The sequence below is a fragment of the Hylobates moloch genome, unplaced genomic scaffold, assembly GCF_009828535.3.
Source record: "Hylobates moloch isolate HMO894 unplaced genomic scaffold, HMol_V3 SCAFFOLD_24, whole genome shotgun sequence".
Classification (NCBI taxonomy): Eukaryota; Metazoa; Chordata; class Mammalia; order Primates; family Hylobatidae; genus Hylobates; species Hylobates moloch.
This window is the reverse complement of record NW_026652299.1, coordinates 31,818,980-31,839,345: the sequence shown is the minus strand read 5'-3', so window position 1 is coordinate 31,839,345 and position 20,366 is coordinate 31,818,980. Positions and strand designations below refer to the sequence as shown.

At 40.4% G+C, this 20,366-nt stretch overlaps 1 long non-coding RNA gene across 1 annotated transcript in view; it reads left to right on the top strand.

The window, feature by feature from the left end:
• Positions 1-1,714, top strand: part of LOC131382458 (uncharacterized) — a 40,839-nt gene extending 39,125 nt beyond the window's left edge. The window contains exon 3 of the long non-coding RNA XR_009211961.1: positions 1,670-1,714. This is a non-coding gene — a long non-coding RNA (uncharacterized LOC131382458). The remainder of the gene's footprint in view (positions 1-1,669) is intronic.
• Positions 1,715-20,366: the final 18,652 nt, after the last annotated feature.

Genomic DNA, 20,366 nt, shown 5'->3' with positions numbered 1-20,366 from the left:
TACTGTCTTACACATAATTTGATGCTCAGTAATTGTTTGTTGAAGGGAATTATCATCGCTTTCATTAACTGCTATTGTTATAGAGATGAAACAGAGATGTTCGAGACACAAAAAACAAATCTGGAATGTTTAGACTAGAAAGTTTTTTTACAGCTAAAATATTTACAGGTGCGGGCCCTATGTATTTCTCATGGACTAAGTGAATGCTAGTGAGAGGCACAGATAAGGAATGTTACAGAAAAGCCCAATGGCAAAAACCAGTGGTAAATAGCCAAGAGCAGGCATCCCGAGTGGGCCAAGTGGGAGCCAGGCCATCCTTTATAACCTAGACTCAGAGGTTATGACATCACTTATGTCACATTCTATTCATCAAAGTGGTCGCAAAATCTGCTGAGATTTAAGAGCAAGGTAAGTAGACTCCACCTCTTGATAGGGAGTGGAAAGATTCTGGGAAAGCATATGGAACCAGAAATACTTCTGTGGTCTGTCTTTTGAAAAATGCAATCTGCCATACTAACTATAGGTAGAGGGATGTATGGATTAGGGGCCTAATAAGATAAGAGAATTTAGGTAGAAAAGTAGTGCGGGGATATATTTAGAAATGAAGATTGGAGAACACAATATTCTAATTTGTCCATATAAATAATCAGAGACCACATTTTGCCAGTAGACTATACTACCACAATGAAATAGCCCAGTATTCAAGAGTTACAAAATCAGGTAAGTGAAAATATCTTTATTATCTTACATGCTCACTGTTACATATTTCCTTGTATTATGTTTCATCAATAATTCAAAAAAATGGCACTTGGAAATACTAGGTAGAAACTTAAATTCAACCAATCACTGAAATAGAGCTGAGAAATTGGATCTTTGCTACATCTGTTGAGCTATGAAGAGACTGGTAACCTATGTACTGTATTTGATATAGTATATTGAAGACTAAAATACAATAACTTTAGGAATATTATATAACATAAGCTTGTTCTGTCTTAAGCTACCTTTCAAAATAAGTAGTCATGGTTGGCATAAGCCCTTCAGCTTTCAAGAACTTTGCTTTCAGGTATGTTTTGATGTTTTAAGGGTGATACATGCTCCCTAAAAGTCTCATATTACTGAGCACATTGCCTGGCGTGAGTTTTATTCTCTGTACTCTACAGTCCTGCCAGCACTGTCATGCTGGACGTTCAAGTCTCCCCTGGGCATGGACTGCTCTGACCAGGATCACCATTACTGAGTGGATTCCCATAGAGCTTGTCAGCTAACACGGGGAAGAAATGCATGTCTTCACTTTTCTGTTGTGCTCTGTTGATGGGGTGGTCCCAAGACAGTACTGCTTGTGTCCTGATCTTTGACAGGTATTTAGAGGAACAGCAACTCCAGAGGCACTCATCCATGGGGTCGTGTGCGGGGCATAGCCACCTGAGAGTAAAAACATTGCACTTAAAAATAACTTCTCATGAACCTGTTTCTGCCAAAGTGGAGTTTCCCCATTTCCCCAAGTTCTCTTTCTTACAACCAAGACCCCCTAGACTTAACACAATAATCCACATAGAAATTATTTGACATTTAGAAAGAATCTGGGCTGTCCAGAAATCTCAGGACTTGAGGAACAACGCAGCAGTGAATTTTCTGGGTTTTCTTATTGCCTCTCATGTATGTCTCCCAGACAGAGTGAAGAAGAAGCCTCAGATCCAGAACCACCAGCAGGGACAGAAAAAAAAGAAAAAAGAAAAAGAAGCTACAAGAAATGCCTATTTTCTTCGGTCAATGTTCTAGAAAAGGGTGGCCTAGCATCAGAAAATATTTTTGGCATTACTTGTCTATGTCAGTCAAACATGAACAGGAACAATACTCCTCAATTCTTGTAGATTCAGCAGAGCTGAACAGAAAGTTGATCTTCCATACTCCCTTTCCTCCACCCTTGGAAGCAGGTGGCATGCTGTAGTTTTTCCTTTGGACATTGTCAGCCTGGCTGAGCAGGGAGCTGGTCTTCTTTCCCTCTCCTGGCAGAAGTAGGTGACAGTGATCCCATTTTACTGCAGGTGAAGTGTTGGGGAGATTGAGTATGAATCCTGCATTCTACACACAGTTGAAGCAGGTAGTGTTTGGATTGTTCTACCATGATTTTGTTAGCTGGGTCCATCGGTGCATAAAGCTGACCATTCCCACCCTGCAGCAATGAGACTTAATGAGATGGTCCAGAAGTGGGCTTCACCCTCTCTGCTTCTGTCCTGTTATGTGATTGGGGCCAACAGGGTAGCTAAAAATACTCAACAACCTAGACCTCATATAATACCTCAACAGGAGAACTGCCTGAAAAACTGAAAAAGATTAAATAGATTGCAGGGTTTCAGAACATAATATCCAAAAAGTCCAGAATTTTTGGACTTATCTGACAATCACATAAGAACCAGGAAAATCAACAGAAACAAACTCCAAGATGAATTAGAGGTTGGAAATATCTAATAAAGATTTTAAAGCAACTATCAAAGTGCTTCAACAAGCAGTTGTGAGTTCTCTTGAAACAAATGAGAAATTAGAAAATCTTGGCAAAAAAGAAGGATAATCAAGATATGTAAATATATCTGTATTAATCTGTTTTCACACTGCTATAAAGAACTGCCTGAGACTGGGTGATTTATAAAGAAAAGAGCTTTAACTGACTCACAGTTCTGCATGGCTTGGGGGCCTCAGGAAACTTACAGTTATGGCAGAAGTTGAAAGGGAAGCAGGCAAGGCTTACATGGTGGCAGGAGAAAGAGAGAAAGAAGGGGGAAGCACCTTCTTTCAGACACTTATCAAACTACTAGATCTCATGAGAACTCACTCACTATTATGAAAACAGTAAGGGGGAAATCTACCCCCACGATTCAATCACCTCCCACCAGGTCCTTCCCTAGACACATGGGGATTACAATTTGAGATCAGATTTGTGTGGGGACACAGAGACAAACCATATCCTTTGGCCCCTGGCCCCTCCCAAATCTCAAGACCTTTTCGCATTTCAGAACAAATTATGCCTTCCCAACAGTCCCCCAAAGACTTAACTCATTGCAGCATTAACTCAAAAGTCCAAGTCCAAAGTCTCATCTGAGACAAGGCAAGTCCCTTCTGCCTATGAACCTGTAAAATCAAAAACAAGTTAGTTATTTCCAAGTTAGTTACTATAATGGGTGTACAGTCATTGGGTAAATGTTCCCATTCCAAATGAGAGAAATTGGCCAAAACAAAGATCTGATGCAAGTCCAAAACCCAGTGGGGCAGTCATTAAATCTTAAAGCTCCAAAATCTTCTTTGACTCTGTGAAAGGAAATTAATCTTGAGGCTCTCAAATCACTAAGCTAAAGGGAAAAGTCAAGCTGGGAATTGCTTAGGGCAAACCTGCCTCCCATTCTATTCAAAGTCACCCCACTGCTCACTGAGATAGATGCATATCTGATTGCCTCCTTTGGAAAGGCTAATCAGAAACTCAAAATAATGCAACTGTTGGTCTCTCACCTATCTGTGACCTGGAAGGCCCTGCTTCGAGCCTTCCTGCTTTTGCTTCAAATTGTCCCACCTTTCCAGACTGAACCAATGTACTTCTTACATATATTGACTGATGTCTCATGTCTCCCTAAAATGTATAAAACTAAGCTGTGCTCCAAACACTGTGGGCACATGTCATCAGGACTTCCCGAGGCTGTGTCATGGGTATGTCCTCAACCTTGGCAAAATAAACTTTATAAATTAATTGAGACCTGTCTCAAATTTTTAGGGTTGATAACTCCGTGTTGCACATCCAGGACATGCCGAGGTAAGGGACGAGCTCCCATGGCCTTGGGCAGCTCTGACCCCATGGCTCTGCAGGGTACAGCCCACATGGCTGCTTTCACAGGCTGGTGTTGAGTGCCTGCAGCTTTTCCAAGTGCATGGCACAAATTGTCAATGAATCTACCATTCTTGGGTCTGGAGGACTGTGGCCATGTTCTCACAGCTCCACTAGGCAGTGCCCCAGTGAGGACTTTGTGTGGGGGCTCAAACCCCACAATTCCCTTATGCATTGCCCTAGTAGAGGTTCTCCATTAGGTCTCTGCCTCTGCAGCAGACTTGGCCTGGACATCCAGGCATTTCCATACATCCTCTGAAATTTAGACAGAGGCTCCCTAAGCTCAATTCTTCTCTTCTGTGGACCTGTAGGCCAAACACCACATGGAAGCCATGAATGCTTCGGACCTGTACCCACTGAAGCAACAGCCCAAGCTATAACTTGGCTCCTTTTAGCTACAGCTAGAGCTGGTGTGGCTGGGATGCAGGACACTAAGTCCTGGTGCTGCACAGAATGGAGGGGCCCTGGGCTTGGCCCACAAAACCATTTTTTCCTCCTAGGCCTCCAAGCCTGTGATAGGAAGGCTACCATGAAGACCTCTGACATGCCCTGAAGACATTTTTCCCATTGTCTTGGTTACTAATATTTGGTTCCTTGTTACTTATGCAAATTTATGTGGCTGGCTTGAATTTCTCCCCAGAAAATGGGTTTTGCTTTTCTACCTCATGGTCAGGCCACAAATTTTCCAAACTTTTATGCTCTGTTTCCCTTTTAAATAAAAGTTCCAGTTTCAGATAATGTCTTTGTGAATGCATATGACTGAATGCTTTCAGAATTATCCAGATCACCTCTTGAATGCTTTGCTGCTTATAAATTTCTCTGCCAGATACCCTAAATCATCTCTCTCAGGTTCAAGTTCCACAGATTTCTAGGGCAGGGACAAAATGCTGCCAGTCTCTTTGCTAAAGCATATCATAAGTGATCTTTACTCCAGTTCCCAATAAAGTTCCTCATCTTCATCTGGGAACACCTCAGCCTGGACTTTATTGTTCATGTCACCATCAGCATTTTGGTCAAAACCATTTAACAAGTCTCTAGGAAGTTTCAAACTTTCTCAAATCTTCCTGTCTTCTTCTAAGCCTTCCAAAAACTCTTCCAACCTCTGCCCATTACCCAGTTCCAAAGTCAATTCCACATTTTCAAATTATCTTTATAGCAGTGCCCTACTCTGCCAGTACCAATTTTCTGTATTAGTCTGTTCTTACACTGCTATAAAGAACTGACTGAGACTAGGTGATTAATAAAGAAAAGAGGTTTAATTGACTCATGGTTCTGCATGGTTGGGTGGCCTCAGGAAACTTATAATCATGGCAGAAGGTGAAAGGGAAGCAGGTACATCTTACATGGTGGTGGGAGAGAGAAAGAGAGAGAAAGGGAAAGTGCCAGACACTTATCAAACTACCAGATCTCACAAGAAATTACTCACTATCATGAGAACAGCAAGGGGAAAATCCATCCCCATGATCCAATCATTTCCCATCAGGTCCCTCCCTTAACATATGAGGATTACAATTTGAGATGAGATTTGGGTGGGGACACAGATCCAAACCATATAAATATCTTCACAATATCTTCAGAAATTGTAAATCCAAAACATATAATAACTCCATTCTAAAAAAGAGGGAGAGAGAGAGAAAGAAAAAAAAAAAACCCAACAGCAACAAGCAAAACTTGCTAGATTGGGCTCAATAGTCGAGTGGAGCTGACAGAGGATAAAAATCACTGAACTTGAGGGCAGATCAATAGACCAAGCTGTTTAACCCATGGCCTGCAGGCTGCATGTGGCCCAGGATGGCTTTGAATGCATCCCAACACAAATTTGTAAACGTTCTTAAAACACTATGAAATTTTTTTTTTTTGCAATTTTTAAAAAGCTAATCAGCTATTGTTAGTGTTAGTGCATTTCATTTCTGGCCCAAGACAATTCTTTTTCTAGTATGGCCCAGGGAAGCCAAAACATCAGAAACTCCTGCAATAGACCTTTCTCAATCTGAACAACACGGAGAAGATAGATTGATTAAAAAAAAAAAAACAACAACAATAAGCAAAGCCTCAAGGTCCTGTGGGAAAGTAACAAAAAATCCAAGACTTATAACACTGAATTTAAAGAAGAAGAGAAGAAAGACACTGAGGCTGAACAAGTATTCAGAGGAATCATAGCAGAAAACTTCAAATTTGGAAAATGACAAAAACCTACAAATGCAAGAAATTGAAATAACTGCAAATAGAATAAACCCAAGAAATCTAGGCCAAGACACATCATAATTAACTTCTGCATTCTAAAGTCAAAGAAAAAAATCTTCAAAACATGAAGAGAAAAAAGATGCATTATTTATAGAGAAATGCCAATTTGAATAACAGTGGATTTCACATCTGAAACAATGGAAGCCAGTAGGAAATGGAAGATTTTTTTCAGCACTGAAGTAAAGAACTCTCACCCAAGGATTATCTATCCAGCAAAAACAACTTGCAGAAATGAAGGGGAAATACATTTATTCTCAGACAAAGAAAAACAAAGATAATACTCTGCTAGCAAATCTACCTGTAAAGAATTCCTAAAGGAAGTTCTCTAAACAAAAAGAAGACACTAACATAAGAAGACTCATCACTTCAGAAAGGAAAGAAGAACTTTGAATTGGATGAAAATGGGGTAAATTTAGTAGACCCATCCCTATTATGTTTATTAAATCATATTTGATGGTTGAAGCAAAAATTATAAAACCATCATATGTGGTGCTCAATATTTAAAAAGGAAATACTTAAGACAAACATATTTTTGAAATGAAGAGAGAAAAAAATTTAAAAGGAAGTCTTCTGTGCTTTGCAAGAAGTAGTAAAACATCAATGCCAGTAGACAGTGATGTTATGTGAGTATATTGTAATACCTCAAGCAACCACTAAGAAAATGATACAAAGTGATATATTAAAAACACCATAAACAAATCAGGTTACTTCTTTAAGAAATCAATAAAATTGATAAAACTCTAACAAGACTGACAAAACAAAAGATATAATTCACCAATGTTAGGAATTAAATAGAAAATATAGAAGCTATTACTATAAATCCTGCAGCCAGGAAGGAGATAATCAGAGAATACTGTGAATGTTACCCTCATAAATCTGACAACTTAAAAGAAACTACCAAACTACCAAAAAATCAAATGAGAAGAAATTGAAAACCTGGATAGTATTTTTATCGTTAAAGAAATTAAATTTGTAATTTAGACTCAAAAAAAATTTCCACGTCCAGGTGATTTCATTGTAGAATTACACAGTTTTGCCAAAGATTTAAAGAATTAATGCCAATTTTATACTATCTCTTCCTGAAAACAAAAGAGAAGGGAAAACGTCTTAGTTCATTTTATAAAGCTGGGATTAAGTTGATAACATGACCAGCCATAGACAGTACAAAAACGAAAGCTATAAACCAATATCTTTTGTGAAGTTAGATATAAAAGTTATGCATGAATAGTTAACAAATATCACTTTGTATAAAAGTTAACTCAAATTGGATCACAAGCAAACGTGAAATGTAAAACTCTAAGCCTCCTTCAGGAGAAAAATAGAAGGACATTTTCAGGATCCATAGTTAGACAAAGTTTTTAGGATACACCAAAATTAAGAAAAACAAATACAATCTGATAAATTAATCTTATCAGAATGAAAAACTTTCACCCTGAGAAAAACCCTGTGAAGAGACTGAAAAGATAGGTTATGGACTTTCAGAAAATATTTGCAACCATGTATTTGACAAAAGACTGATATCTTGAATATATAAAAACTCTCAAATCTCATCAGTAAAAGAAAAACAAGCAACAAAAATAAACCATTTCATTTAGAATAAGGACAAATGAAATGAAGAAACATTTTACTAAAGAAGAAAAATAGATGTTGAATAAGCATGAGATGTTAAATGTCATAAGTCAATAGAAAAATGCATATTAGAGCCATAATGTGATATCATTATACACTTATCAGAATGGCTAAAATTTTAAAAATAGTAATGACCACACCAAATGCTGGCAAGGATCCTGAGAGCATTCATACATTCCTAGTAGAATGTAAAATGGTCCAACCAACCACTTTGGAAAACAGTTTGGAGGTTTCTTATGAAATGACCCAGCCATTGCATTTTTGTTTTTCTTCTGCTTTTCTTATGAAATGATCCAGCAATTGCACTTTTGTTTGTCCAACCTAAAGAAAATGTATACTCACATAAAAACATATGCATGATTATTCATAGCTATTTCATTCTTATTAGCTAAAACAAAACAAAACAAAACAAAACAAAACACCAATCGGATGTCCTTTAATGAGTAGATAGTTAAAAAAAAAACAACAAAAAAAAAACCATGGGATGATATAGAGCAATGCAAAGAACAAACTATTGATGCATGCAACAACCTTGATGAATCTCTAGATAATTTTACTCTCAGCAATAAACCATAATTGAGAGAGTGCCTGCAAGGCCAGATCCTTTAGTGATTTCATTTTATAGAGTAGAGGGTATCTCAGATACTGCAAGTATCAAAATTAGAAACCGACGACTCTCATATTGAGATCAGCACTTTTTCTAACGTGAGAACTTTTTATAAAATTTAATCCTTTTCTCCTCTAGCAATTCTGATTTTAAAATTGCTACTTATTATTACCTCCTTCCTGCTTTTGTGTAGGACTTTCGTCCTCCATTAACAACCCAAATGGTACTACTTATTTGGCCAACGAGCCATAGTGCGTCAAGCCTTGTGCTAGACCAGGAGTGAGAAAATTTTTCTGTAAAGTGACAGATAGCAAACGTTTTAAGCTTTGCAGCTACATCAGTTCTGTGTAGCATATTTTTTTGTTTTCTGTCTATAACCCTTTGAAAATGTGAAACTCATTCTTAGCTTTAGGCCAGATTTGATCCACTTGCCTTAGTTTGGTGATTCCTGGTCTAGACAACCAGCAAAATGATAAACTAAGCCTTGATTTGTAGGACTTCCCTTCTTCTCTGGTGTAACTATTCCCATGGCTGATTTTAAGCAGCTATTAATGTGATGTCACTGAACGCAGAGTTGGGAAGGGAGGAATAGTAGAACACAAGGATAGATACTTCTACCACAGACTTACAATACATGGAAATAATCTGAAAGCATAGAAAATGGTCAGATCATTAGGAAGGAATAAATTTTGAATATTTGTTACCTTTGTTTAAAACATTAAATAATTATTGTCAGGCCTCTGAGCCCAAGTTAAGCCATCATATCCCCGGTGACCTGCACGTACACATCCAGATGGCTGGTTCCTGCCTTAACTGATGACATTACCTTGTGAAATTCCTTCTCCTGGCTCATCCTGGCTCAAAAGCTCCCCTGCTGAGCACCTTGTGACCCCCACCCCTGCCCGCCAGAGAACAACCCCCGTTTTTCCTTTACCTATCCAAATCTTATAAAACGGCCCCACTCCTATCTCCCTTCACTGACTCTCTTTTCAGACTCAGCCCGCCTGCACCCAAGTGAAATAAACAGCCTTGTTGCTCACACAAAGCCTGTTTGGTGGTCTCTTCACATGGACGTGAGTGAAAATTATAATTACATTTAATGTATTAAAAATCATATTTCTATTTTATACTACATTAATTATAATTAAACTTAAACTTAATTCAATTTAATTTGTTCATAATCAAAATAATATAAGTTGAATTAAATTTATATTTAAAACTACTTTATTAAGGTATGGTTGGCATACAGTAGGCTATATATGTATTTAATGTATATAAGGATGAGTTTGGAGGTAAGTATAAAATTACATTTAAATTTTATTATTATTGTAAGCTAGAGGTGACTTGGTTGGTGGATAAATTCTTGCCACCATAATGTCCATGGTCATGGACGATGGAACTATGGACCATGGAACTATATTAGGTAGAGTGTGCTGGGACGGAGCTAAAGAAGAAAGCATTAGGACAGGGGTCCCTGAGATGCAGGAACTGATGTATGGATCTAAAGATAGGGTTAGAGAGCAGGGAAATTAGAGCAGCAATTATTGTGTCCAGGAAGGAAGACGGCAACTGGTCTGGGGAAATTTTAGAAATGGGGAACACATCCACTGTTAGGCAGTACTCCCCAGCAGATGTTTGCAGGGACTGAGTGGGCGATTGTCTGTAAAGCTCGTTACATGGATCTGGTAGTAGTAGGAAGGGCTCAAATATGCTAAATATTATTAGTAGTATTAAATAGGGAGAGAAGGAGAAACTGGGATTGGAGCCCATGATACTTCTTCCATTGGGTCAGAGAGGGAACTGCCGTTCCTAATGAGAATCTCATCTGTGGAACACCAGAGGGCCAAAGCTTTTTAGATTCATTTGTGTGCAGAACAAACCAGACACCCAGGGTGTGAATGAGAGATTAGTGTGTGTTCATGTACAAATTAACAGGCGGGTTCACTCCATTCCAGCTTCAAGCCGACAGCGCCAGCCGTGTGGCAGCCACATGCATTATAGCTCCAAGCTTTCCACCCACAACAATGCCTTGTCACAACAGCATCAAGAAACTTGGCCCGGTGCATAGGAGTGAATGCCAGACAAAGCCAAATGCAGCCTCTCTTCTATTTCTTGATGTTCCTCTTTGTTCATTCGTGGTCCCTGACAAGGTACAGCTGAAAAGAAAGAATTAATCCCTAGCAAATCCTATAAAACAACTGTATGGGAGGTGAACTCCTTTACTCAGCTGCAGGTAAGAATGTCACTTGGAGGTAGGAAGCTCCGTGCAAAGTGTCAGGCAGCCCTGAAAAGAAAGGGATGGTCCATTGGAGCAGTGGTCTATTATTATTCCCAATCTTGATTAGGGAGGCAGTTTGGCTGTATAGTTTTAGCATCATCTTTGCCCAGGGAAAAGAGGCAAACTGAGAGAGAGTGGGTAGCATGAAAGAAAAAAAGTGAAGACAGTAATAGTGACACTACAGAAAAGAGCAGAGATACTTGATTAAGGGACTTCATAGGTCAGTGTTCAGCTTAGAAGGAACACACAGGATTAATAGTACATGTTCCCAAGGAGTGCCCTGTGGGCACTTGAAGTCTGAAAGCAGCTTTTCTTCAATTGTTGAGGACCTTAAGTAATACTAATGTGAAATTAGGAGACTGAAGTTATTCTAGAAAAAAAATCTAACCTGCACAAGGAATCAAATTAAATAGCCACTTGAGTCTTTTTCTACGGCCTTACAATAGAAGAACTTATAAGGTGGTTGGGCAGAGTGTCACTGCTTCACAGTAAAAGTTTTATCCAAGTGAACTCACTAGTATAAGCCAAGAGGTAGGGCATCTCTGCCCAAATGTCCTGGCTTGAACCCCTCTGCTGCCCTCCCTCCACCAAACCATTCCAACATTCCATCCTCTCTGACAAACATCCTTAATTCCCCACAGGTGGTTAGTTACCCATCAAGCCCACTTCTTTCATTTTATTCACACCTATTGCCCTTCATTCAACCAGATGGCCACTCTCCTCTCAGATGATCACTATTTTCCAGCTAGATTGCCGCTGATCTCTTTTCCACGTTGCACCTCTTCTTCATCCTGATACAGGAGATAGAAAGAAATTATTTAGGCAGATAGTGAGGGTAAAAGAGTCCTTGGCAAGGCTTCCCTTCTAACAAAAAAGCAGCCCAAGAAATTATTTCTTTTAACAAAGCGCAGGCTGAAAAATCAGGCTACAAACATCGATAAGCAAGCTGGAAGCTTGCACGGGTGAATGCTGGCAGCTGTGCCAATGGAAAAGGGCTACCTGGGGCCAGGCATGTTCGACATGGAGTTTCCATCTTCCCTTTTCTTTGTTACCATGTACAGTAAAGAAACAGGCAACATGGCACTGAGAGGTAGAGAACCCATCTACGTAATAAAAGATTAGGGTGGTGGTGGCCAGCCTTTCATGCCCTATGCAAATGTCACACCTAGTCCTAACCAGTTTTTCATGCCTTATGCAAATGGCACACCTGTTCTGACCAATCTTTCATGCCCTATGTGAATCAGACACTGCCTCCTCAAGCTCGTTTGTAAAACCTCCTGCATTCACCAAGGAAGCAGAAAACCCAGTTGGGACCCCTCCCTCTGCAGCAGAGAGAGCTTTTCTCTTTCTTTCGCCTATTAAACTTCCACTCTGAACCTCAGTGTTTGTGTGTCCGCATCCTAGTTTTCCGTGGCCATGAGACAACGTCTTGGGTATTTACCCTAGACAACGATGCTGCTTCAATTCCAGTCTCCCCAGGTTGCCAGAGTGGTCTTGTGAACATTCAGTCCCTTGCTTGTCATCTTCAAGTACATATAAACTTAAATTCCTTGGTACAGTTCATGAGGCTTTTTGTTATCTGGTTTCTGCCAAGACACATCCTGGGTCTCAGCCTCTCTCCTATTTTCTTCTTTCCACCCTGACCTCACACTTGTTTGCATTTCAAAAGTACTGAATTGTTTGCAAATTTCACACTTTTTCATAAACCCTTCTCTCACTTGGAATGTTCTTCCTTTGATTTTGTCTCTCATCTTGTATTAGATTTTTGGTCTTTAGAAATCAACACCAACAGCCTTTCACCACTCCATCGCATCTAATGTAGGCAGCTATTTTTACCACAGACCTCACCTTCTTTCTTAAAAATAAAAGGTGGGGAGTTGCTTCAATACTCATGAATCCTAGTCTGGAAAATATTTCCAGATAATGCTTCCCTAGGGAGAAATTAGAAGAAAAAGTGTTAAGAAAAAAAAAAAAGGCCAGTTTCTTAAGGAGGAAATAATAGACAGGTTTGTTCATTTTAAAATATAAATGTAAAATTCTAGGTAAAAATTATACAAATATTTATTAACTGCATGTTGATGGTTATTTCACTGTGTTTCAAGAATGTGAAGAACCCCAGTTTTAAAGAGTTTATTCAAGTGCAGAATTTAAGGGGAGCCACTCAGAAAACAGACTACAAAGGGAAGGGGTCAGTGGAGGAGGATGAAGGAAGGTTGCCTTTAAGTTTGAATTCTACTCAATATAAAATGAGGAATTTAAAAAGATGCTTGAATAGTGGAGTATACTTTTAAAATTTTATTATTTTTAAAAATTTCAAACAGTAAAATTTAATTTTTAAAACTGGTCATTTTTGTTGTTGTTGTTGAATGATAGGTGTTCTTTATATTGTGAAAATAATTTAGATTAAAGCTGTTGAGACTTTAAATTACTTCGAGCCTTAAAGAAAATGTGTTTGTGAGACCCAAGTCAGACAGCAAGCTGCTACAACCTTTGCTTACCTGATTATAGATTAACTTGTTTCTTGTTTATTTTATTTATTTATTTATTTTGCCCTGTAAAATGCTGTAAAAGACTAACTGGTTCCAGACATAAGACCCCGTCCCTCTTAATTATTGACCCTTTATTATAGATTAACTTCCTTCCTTTTTCTTGTACACTACCCAGACCAGGTGGCAGAAGACCTTTCGATAATCAAATTGCTCAAGATGAAATGTTAAATCTACCTTTCCTGAAAAAGGACAAACTGTAATCAATCAAATTGTTTTGACTTATAAACCAGCACTGTATGGAAAATGTTGCAATCTCACAAAGCTTTCCTGCTTCTGCCCCTAAGTGAAGCCTCAGCTTCTTCATTTCAGAGCACTGACCCCTTCCCTTTGTAGTCTGTTTTCTGAGTGGCTCCCCTTAAACTCTGCACTTGAATAAACTCTTTAAAACTTGGGTTCTTCACACTCTTGAAACACAGTGAAATAAAAATAGAATTCAATATGAAGAAAATAGCTCAAACCATACAATTACATGGGAATTAAACAACCTGCTTCTGAATGATTTTTGGGTAAATAATGAAACTAAGGCAGAAATCAAGAAGTTCTTTGAAGCTAATGAGAACAAAGATACAATGTACCAGAATCTCTGAGACACAGCTAAGCCATGTTAAGAGGGAAATTTATAGTACTAAATTCTCACATCAAAAAGTCATAAAGATCTTAATTTAACCACCTAACATCACCACTAGAAGAACTAGAGAAGGAAGACCAAACCAACCCCAAAGCTAGCAGAAGACAAGAAATAACCAAAATCAGAGCTGAACTGAAGGAGATTGAGACATAAACAACCATAGAAATAAAATAAATGAATGCAGGAGTTGGTTATTTGGAAAAAATAATAAGATAGACTGCTAGCCAGACTAATAAAAATGAAAAGAGAGAAGATCCAAATAAACACAATCAGAAATGACAACAGGGATGTTACCACTGACCCCACAGAAATACAGATAATTAGAGACTACTACAAACACTTCTATGCAACAAACTAGAAAATCTAGATGAAATGGATAAATTTGTGGACACAAACATTCTGTCAAGGCTGAACCAGGAAGAAATGGGATCCCCAAAAAGAGCAATAATGAGCTCTGAAGTTAAATCAGTAGTAAATAACCTATCAACGAAAAAAACCCCAGGACCAGACAGATTCAGAGGCAAATTCTACTAGATGTACAAAGAAGAGCTGGTACCAATCCTACTACAAGTATTCCACAAAATTGAGGAAGAGGGACTCCTCTCCAACTCATTCTATTAGGCCAGGATAATTCTGATGCCAAAACTTGGCAAAGACAAAATAAAAATAAAAGAAAACTTCAGGCCAATATCCTTGATGAACATAGATGCAAAAATCCTCAACAAAATACTGGCAAATTAAATCCAGCAGCACATCAAAAAGCTAATCTATGAGGATCAAGTAGGCATTATCCCTGGGGTGCAGGGTTGATTTAACATACATAAATCAATAAATGCAATCCTTCACATAAACAGGACCTAATACAAAAACCCCATGATTATCTCAAGAGATGCAGAAAAGCCTTTCAATAAAATTCAACATCCCTTCATGTTAAAACCTCTCAATAAACTAGGCATTGAAGGCACACACTTCAAAATAGTAAGAGCCATCTATGGCAAACCCACAGCCAACATCATACTGAAAGGGCAAAAGCTGGAAGCATTCCCCTTGAAAACTGGCACAAGACAAAGATGCCCTCTCTCATCACTTCTACTCAACATAGTATTGGAAGTCCTGGCCAGAGCAATCAGGCAACAGAAAAAAATAAAACACATTCAAATTAAAAAAGAGAAGTCAACCAATTCCTTTTTGCAAATGACATGATTCTATGTCTAGAAAACCCCACAGTCTCGGCCCAAAAGCTCCTTGAGCTGATGGTTTGGTGAAGTTTCAAGGATACAAAATCAACACACAAAAGTAAGTAACATTCCTATACACCAACATGAGCCAAGCCAAGAGCTAAATCAAGAATGTAATCCCATTCACAACTGAGACAAAAAGAATAAAACACCAAGGAATACAGATAACCAGGGAGGTGAAAGATCTCTACAATGAGAATTATAAAACACCGCTCAAATAAATCAGAGATAACAGAAACAAATGGAAAAAATATTCCATGCTCATGGAAAGGAAGAATCAATATCATTAAAATGGCCATATTGCCCACAGCAATTTACAGATTCAATGCTATTCCTATCAAACTACCAGTAACATTTTTAACAGAACTAGAAAATAATATTTTAAAATTTATACAGAACCAAAAAAGAGCCTGAATTGCCAAGGCAATCCTAAGCAAAAAGAACAAAGCTGGAGGGATCACGCTACCTGACTTCAAACTATGCTACAGGGCTACAGTAACCAAACCAGCATGGTACTGGTACAAGAACAGACACAGAATCAAGAGACCAGTAGAACAGAATCAAGAGACCAGTAGAACGGAATCAAGAGCCCAGAAATAATACTGCACACCTGAAATCATTTTATCTTTGACAAACCTGAAAAAAAACAAGCATTTGGAAGGGACTTCCTATTCAATAAGTAGTTCTGGGATAACTAGCTAGCCACATGCAGAAGACTAAAGCTGGACCCTTTCCTTATACCACATACAAAAATCAACTCAAGATGGATTAACCACTTAAATGCAAAACCTAAAACTGTAAAAACTCTGGAAGATAACCTAGGAAATACCATTGTGAACATAGATACTGGCAAAGATTTCATGACATGCTGAAAGCAATTGCAACAAAAGCAAAGATTGACAAATGGGAACTGATTAGACTAAAGAGCTTCTGCACAGGAAAAGAAACTATCAACAGAGTAAACAGACAGCCTACAGAATGGAAGAAAATATTTCCAAACTATGCTCCTGATAAAGGTCTAATACCCAGAACCTATAAGAAATGAAAATAAATTTACCAGCAAAAAACAATCCTATTAAAAAGTGGGCAAAAGACATGAACAGATACTTTTCAGAAAAAGACATACACATGGCCAACAAGCATATGAAAAGGTGCTCATTTCCTTAACCACTAAGGAAATGCAAATCAAAACCACAAGGAGATACCATCTTACACCAGTCACAATGGCTACTAGATAAAAAAATAAAAATATAACATGCTGTTGAGGTTGTGGAGAAAAGGTAATGCTTATACACCACTGGTGGGAGGGTAAACTAGTTCAACCATTGTGGAAAACAGTGTGGTGATTCCTCAAATAATTAAAAACAGAATTACCATTTGATCCAGCAATCCCATTATTGGGTATATACCCACAGGAATATAAATCGTTTTACCAGAAAGACACACAAACATGTATGTTCATTGCAGTACTGTTCACAATAGCAAAGACATGGAATCAACCTAAATGTCCATCAATGGTAGACTGAATAAAGAAAATGGGGCCGGGCATGGTGGCTCATGTCTGTAATCCTAGCACTTTGGGAGGCCAAGGCAGGAGGATCACGAGGTCAAGAGATCAAGACCATCCTGGCCAACATGGTGAAACCCCATTTCTACTAAAAACACAAAAATTAGCTGGGCTTGGTGGCGCATGCCTGTAGTCCCAGCTACTTAGGAGGCTGAGGCAGGAGAATTGCTTGAACCCAGGAGGCAGAAGTTACAGTGAGTTGAGATCGCACCACTGCACTCTAGCCTGGTGACAGAGCGAGGCTCTGTCTCAAAAAAAAAGGGGGAGAGGGGGTACATATACCATGGAATACTATGCAGCCATAAAAAGAAGGTCATGTCCCTTGCAACAACAGAGGTGAAGCTGGAGATCATTATTCTTAGCAAACTAATGCAGAAATAGAAAACCAAATACCACATGTTCTCACTTATAAGTGGGAGCTAAATCATGAGAACTCATGGACACAAAGAGTGGAACAACAGACATTGGGGCCTACTTGAGGATCAGAAAGGAGGGATCAGAAAAAAATATCTATTGTGTACTATACTTACTACCTGGTGTCAGGGTTACAACTATGCCAAATGTCATGTTGAGGTCTGAAGGGAATGGGTGGATGAGTAGAAAGAACACTCGGGGTGCTGTAGGCAGGTGAAAGATGATTTTATTTAACAGCCACTTTCATTAATAGCTTTCGTACACTAGCTGTCTACACTGTTCACCCTGATTTCCGCTGTCTGCTCTGGATCTGTGTCTCCTGCCACCCCCCAGGCCTGCAGCTGCATGGCCGGCTCTCCCTTGGCTTCAGGGTCAGCAGCTTGACTTTCTCTCTCTGAGCATGAGAGAGCCAAGCCTGTGTTCTGGCTCCCCACTGTCCATCTGCAAAGATGGACAGCTCTGGCTTTCTCTCTCTTTCTCTGGGCACCAGTGCCTGCCCAGTGTCAAGAGGGCAATTATATCTTTTATAGACAATAGTGGTATAGAGACAAGTGATGGCCTTCCCATGTTATGGCTACATGGCTATGATAACGAGTGGAGTTATATGCCTATTCTCTGAACTTGCTGAGTCACGCAGGATATAGACATCTTACCTTGGCCTATCCCTGACAAAAACACAGCCATGTTCCTTACATTCCACCCCCTAGGAGGGAGGAATAGGCCTTGGATACACAGGTTATACACATAAGTTTTGGGTACATAGGCTCGATATACATACACAGGCTTTATACATAAGTTTTGGGCACATCAGTTTGATATACAGGCTTGGCACATAGGACTTACGTTCCACCCCCTAGGCCGAGGGAGTTTTCTAAGTGGGGATCTGTGAACATAGGGAAGCTCACTGAATTCCTAGGTTACAGCAGCAATACAGAGAGAAACAACCTACCATTAATATTCCTGTTATGCTACCTATGATCATTAGAGCCCACTTTAGGGTAGAGGAGAGAGACGCCCCACTCTCTCTGTGGGGGTTTGTCAGTAAGGCGCTCGATCACCTTGATTTCCCATGACACCCCTTGTAAAGCTGTCGTTATGTTCTGGTGGTTATCAGGGCTAAATGTACAACATTATGTCCCCACAAGGGCACAGTGACCACACATTAATGGAGTGGCTAATGGCAGCAGCCATATGGACTGTTTGGAATTATGCCAGAATGATGCCAGAGAGACACCAGAAAGCGTGAGTAAATGGCAATCATATACCAATTTGGTGAAGGTACTCTGGGAGACGGGTATGTGGCAGGCTATGTTAGACCTGAATACCCAGGGGCCAGATGATGAACGCTTTACTTCCCACATGAGGGATCCTGTGCTTGGCTCAGCATGCCCGGATGCTTTTGGCTCTCTAGTGGCTGTTCTCACCCTATATGTGGAGCACCACATCCATGAAGTGACTACTGCCAAGGCAGCCCTTGGGGAGGCAGAAGGCCATTGGTGGGACTGGGGAACCCATGCCATAAACAGGGGGAAGACACCACCTCCACAGGTTGGCATGCTCCAACAGCATCATCGACTGGGCCCACAACTACGCTCAGGTGACCAATGTCTACAACTGTTAGATCTGTACCGCCCTTCCAGCAGCAGTGGTGGACGGCTTGGCCTGGCATGTACATCCAGCTTCAGTGCAGAACTGGACATTGCTAGACACTTGGAGTCCCACAGACAATGGGTGGAATGCAACAGGGCAGGCTTTGGAGTTGGGGTGTCGCAAAACCCATGGCAAGCCTGACCCCTGGCTGACTCATAGTGTCCGTGATGGATGGGGCTGGCTAATGGGAGAACACGTGGTGCCAACATTGCAGGTACCATGATGCATAGAGCAGCACAAGTCACTGTGGGATGGTTGCCTGCTGAGGTTTGTGCAAACGTGACACATGTCACCACACCAATGGTGTAGTGGAACAAGTGGCCTTACCAAGGTCAGGCCCCCATGGACTTTGTGCCTCCTGGGAGTTTATGGGTCTTTGAGGACACAGGATGACCATATCTGCCAGCCAACTGGACTGGACATTGTACCTGGGGGTGGCCTTATGAGCCTGCCACTGTGGTTCCCACATTACCCAGTTGCCCACATAACTGGGAGGCTCTGCATTCCTGCTTTTTGTGAATGTGGTGGGCTCCCTGGTGGCTCTACCCCTTAGCAATAACTATGCCTGGAGCAGGTGTCATTTCTGTAGAAATGCAAGTTGCAGCCCTTGCAGAGCACATAGTTCGGGCCCTGAATTATACCCAAGTGACTTTCTGTTTGTTAACTGATGAGATTAATCAGATCAGGAAGGTGGTGCTGCAAAACCCGATGGCCTTAGACATAGTCACAGCTGCCCAGGTGGCACCTGTGCCTTTGTGGAGACACAATGCTGTATATTTATTCCTGACAACCACCAGAACACCTTTACAAGAAGTGTCACGGGAGATTAAGGTGATTGAGTGCCTTACTGATGACCCCCTGCAGAGATAGTGGGCATCTCTGGGCCCTACCCAATGTTGGGCTCTAATAATCAGAGGTAGCATAACAGGAATATTAATGGTAGGTTTTTTGCTTTCTGTATTGCTGCTGTATCCTATGAATTCAGAGCGGTGCCTATGCGCATGGAGCCCCACTAAGAAAATTCCCTCAGCCTAGGGTGTGGAATGTAAGGCCTGTGTGCCAAGCCTGTACATCAAACTGGTGTGCCCAAAACTTAGGTATAAAGCTTGTGTGTGTATATCGAGCCTATGTACCCAAAGCTTATGTGTATAACCTGTGTATCCAAGGACTATGCCTCCCTCGGCCTAGGGGGTGGAGTGTAAGGAACATGGCTGTGCTTTGGTCAAGGATAGGCCGAGGTAGGGTGTTTACATCCTGTGTGACTCAGCGAGTTCAGAGCGCAGGCCTATAACTCCACTTGTTACCACAGCCGTGTAGCCATAACATGGGAAGGCCATCGCTTGGCTCTATGCCACTATTGTCTATAAAAGGTATAATTGCCCTGCCGACATGGTGTAGGCACGCTGGTGCCCAGAGAAAGAGAGAGAGAGCCAAAGCTGTTCATCTTTACAGATGGACAAATGGGAGCCAGGACAAAGCTTGGCTTCCTCATGCCCAGAGAGAGAAAGAGTTAAGCTGCTGACCTTGAAGGCAAGGGAGAGCTGGCTGCACAGCTGTGTGTGGGGGCCGCTGGACTAAGCAGCCGAGACAGGGCAAACAGTGTGGGAAAGCTGTTGATGAGAGCTACTGCTGAATGAAATCATCTTTCACCTGCCTATGGCTCCCCGAGTGTTCTTGCTGCTCATCCACCC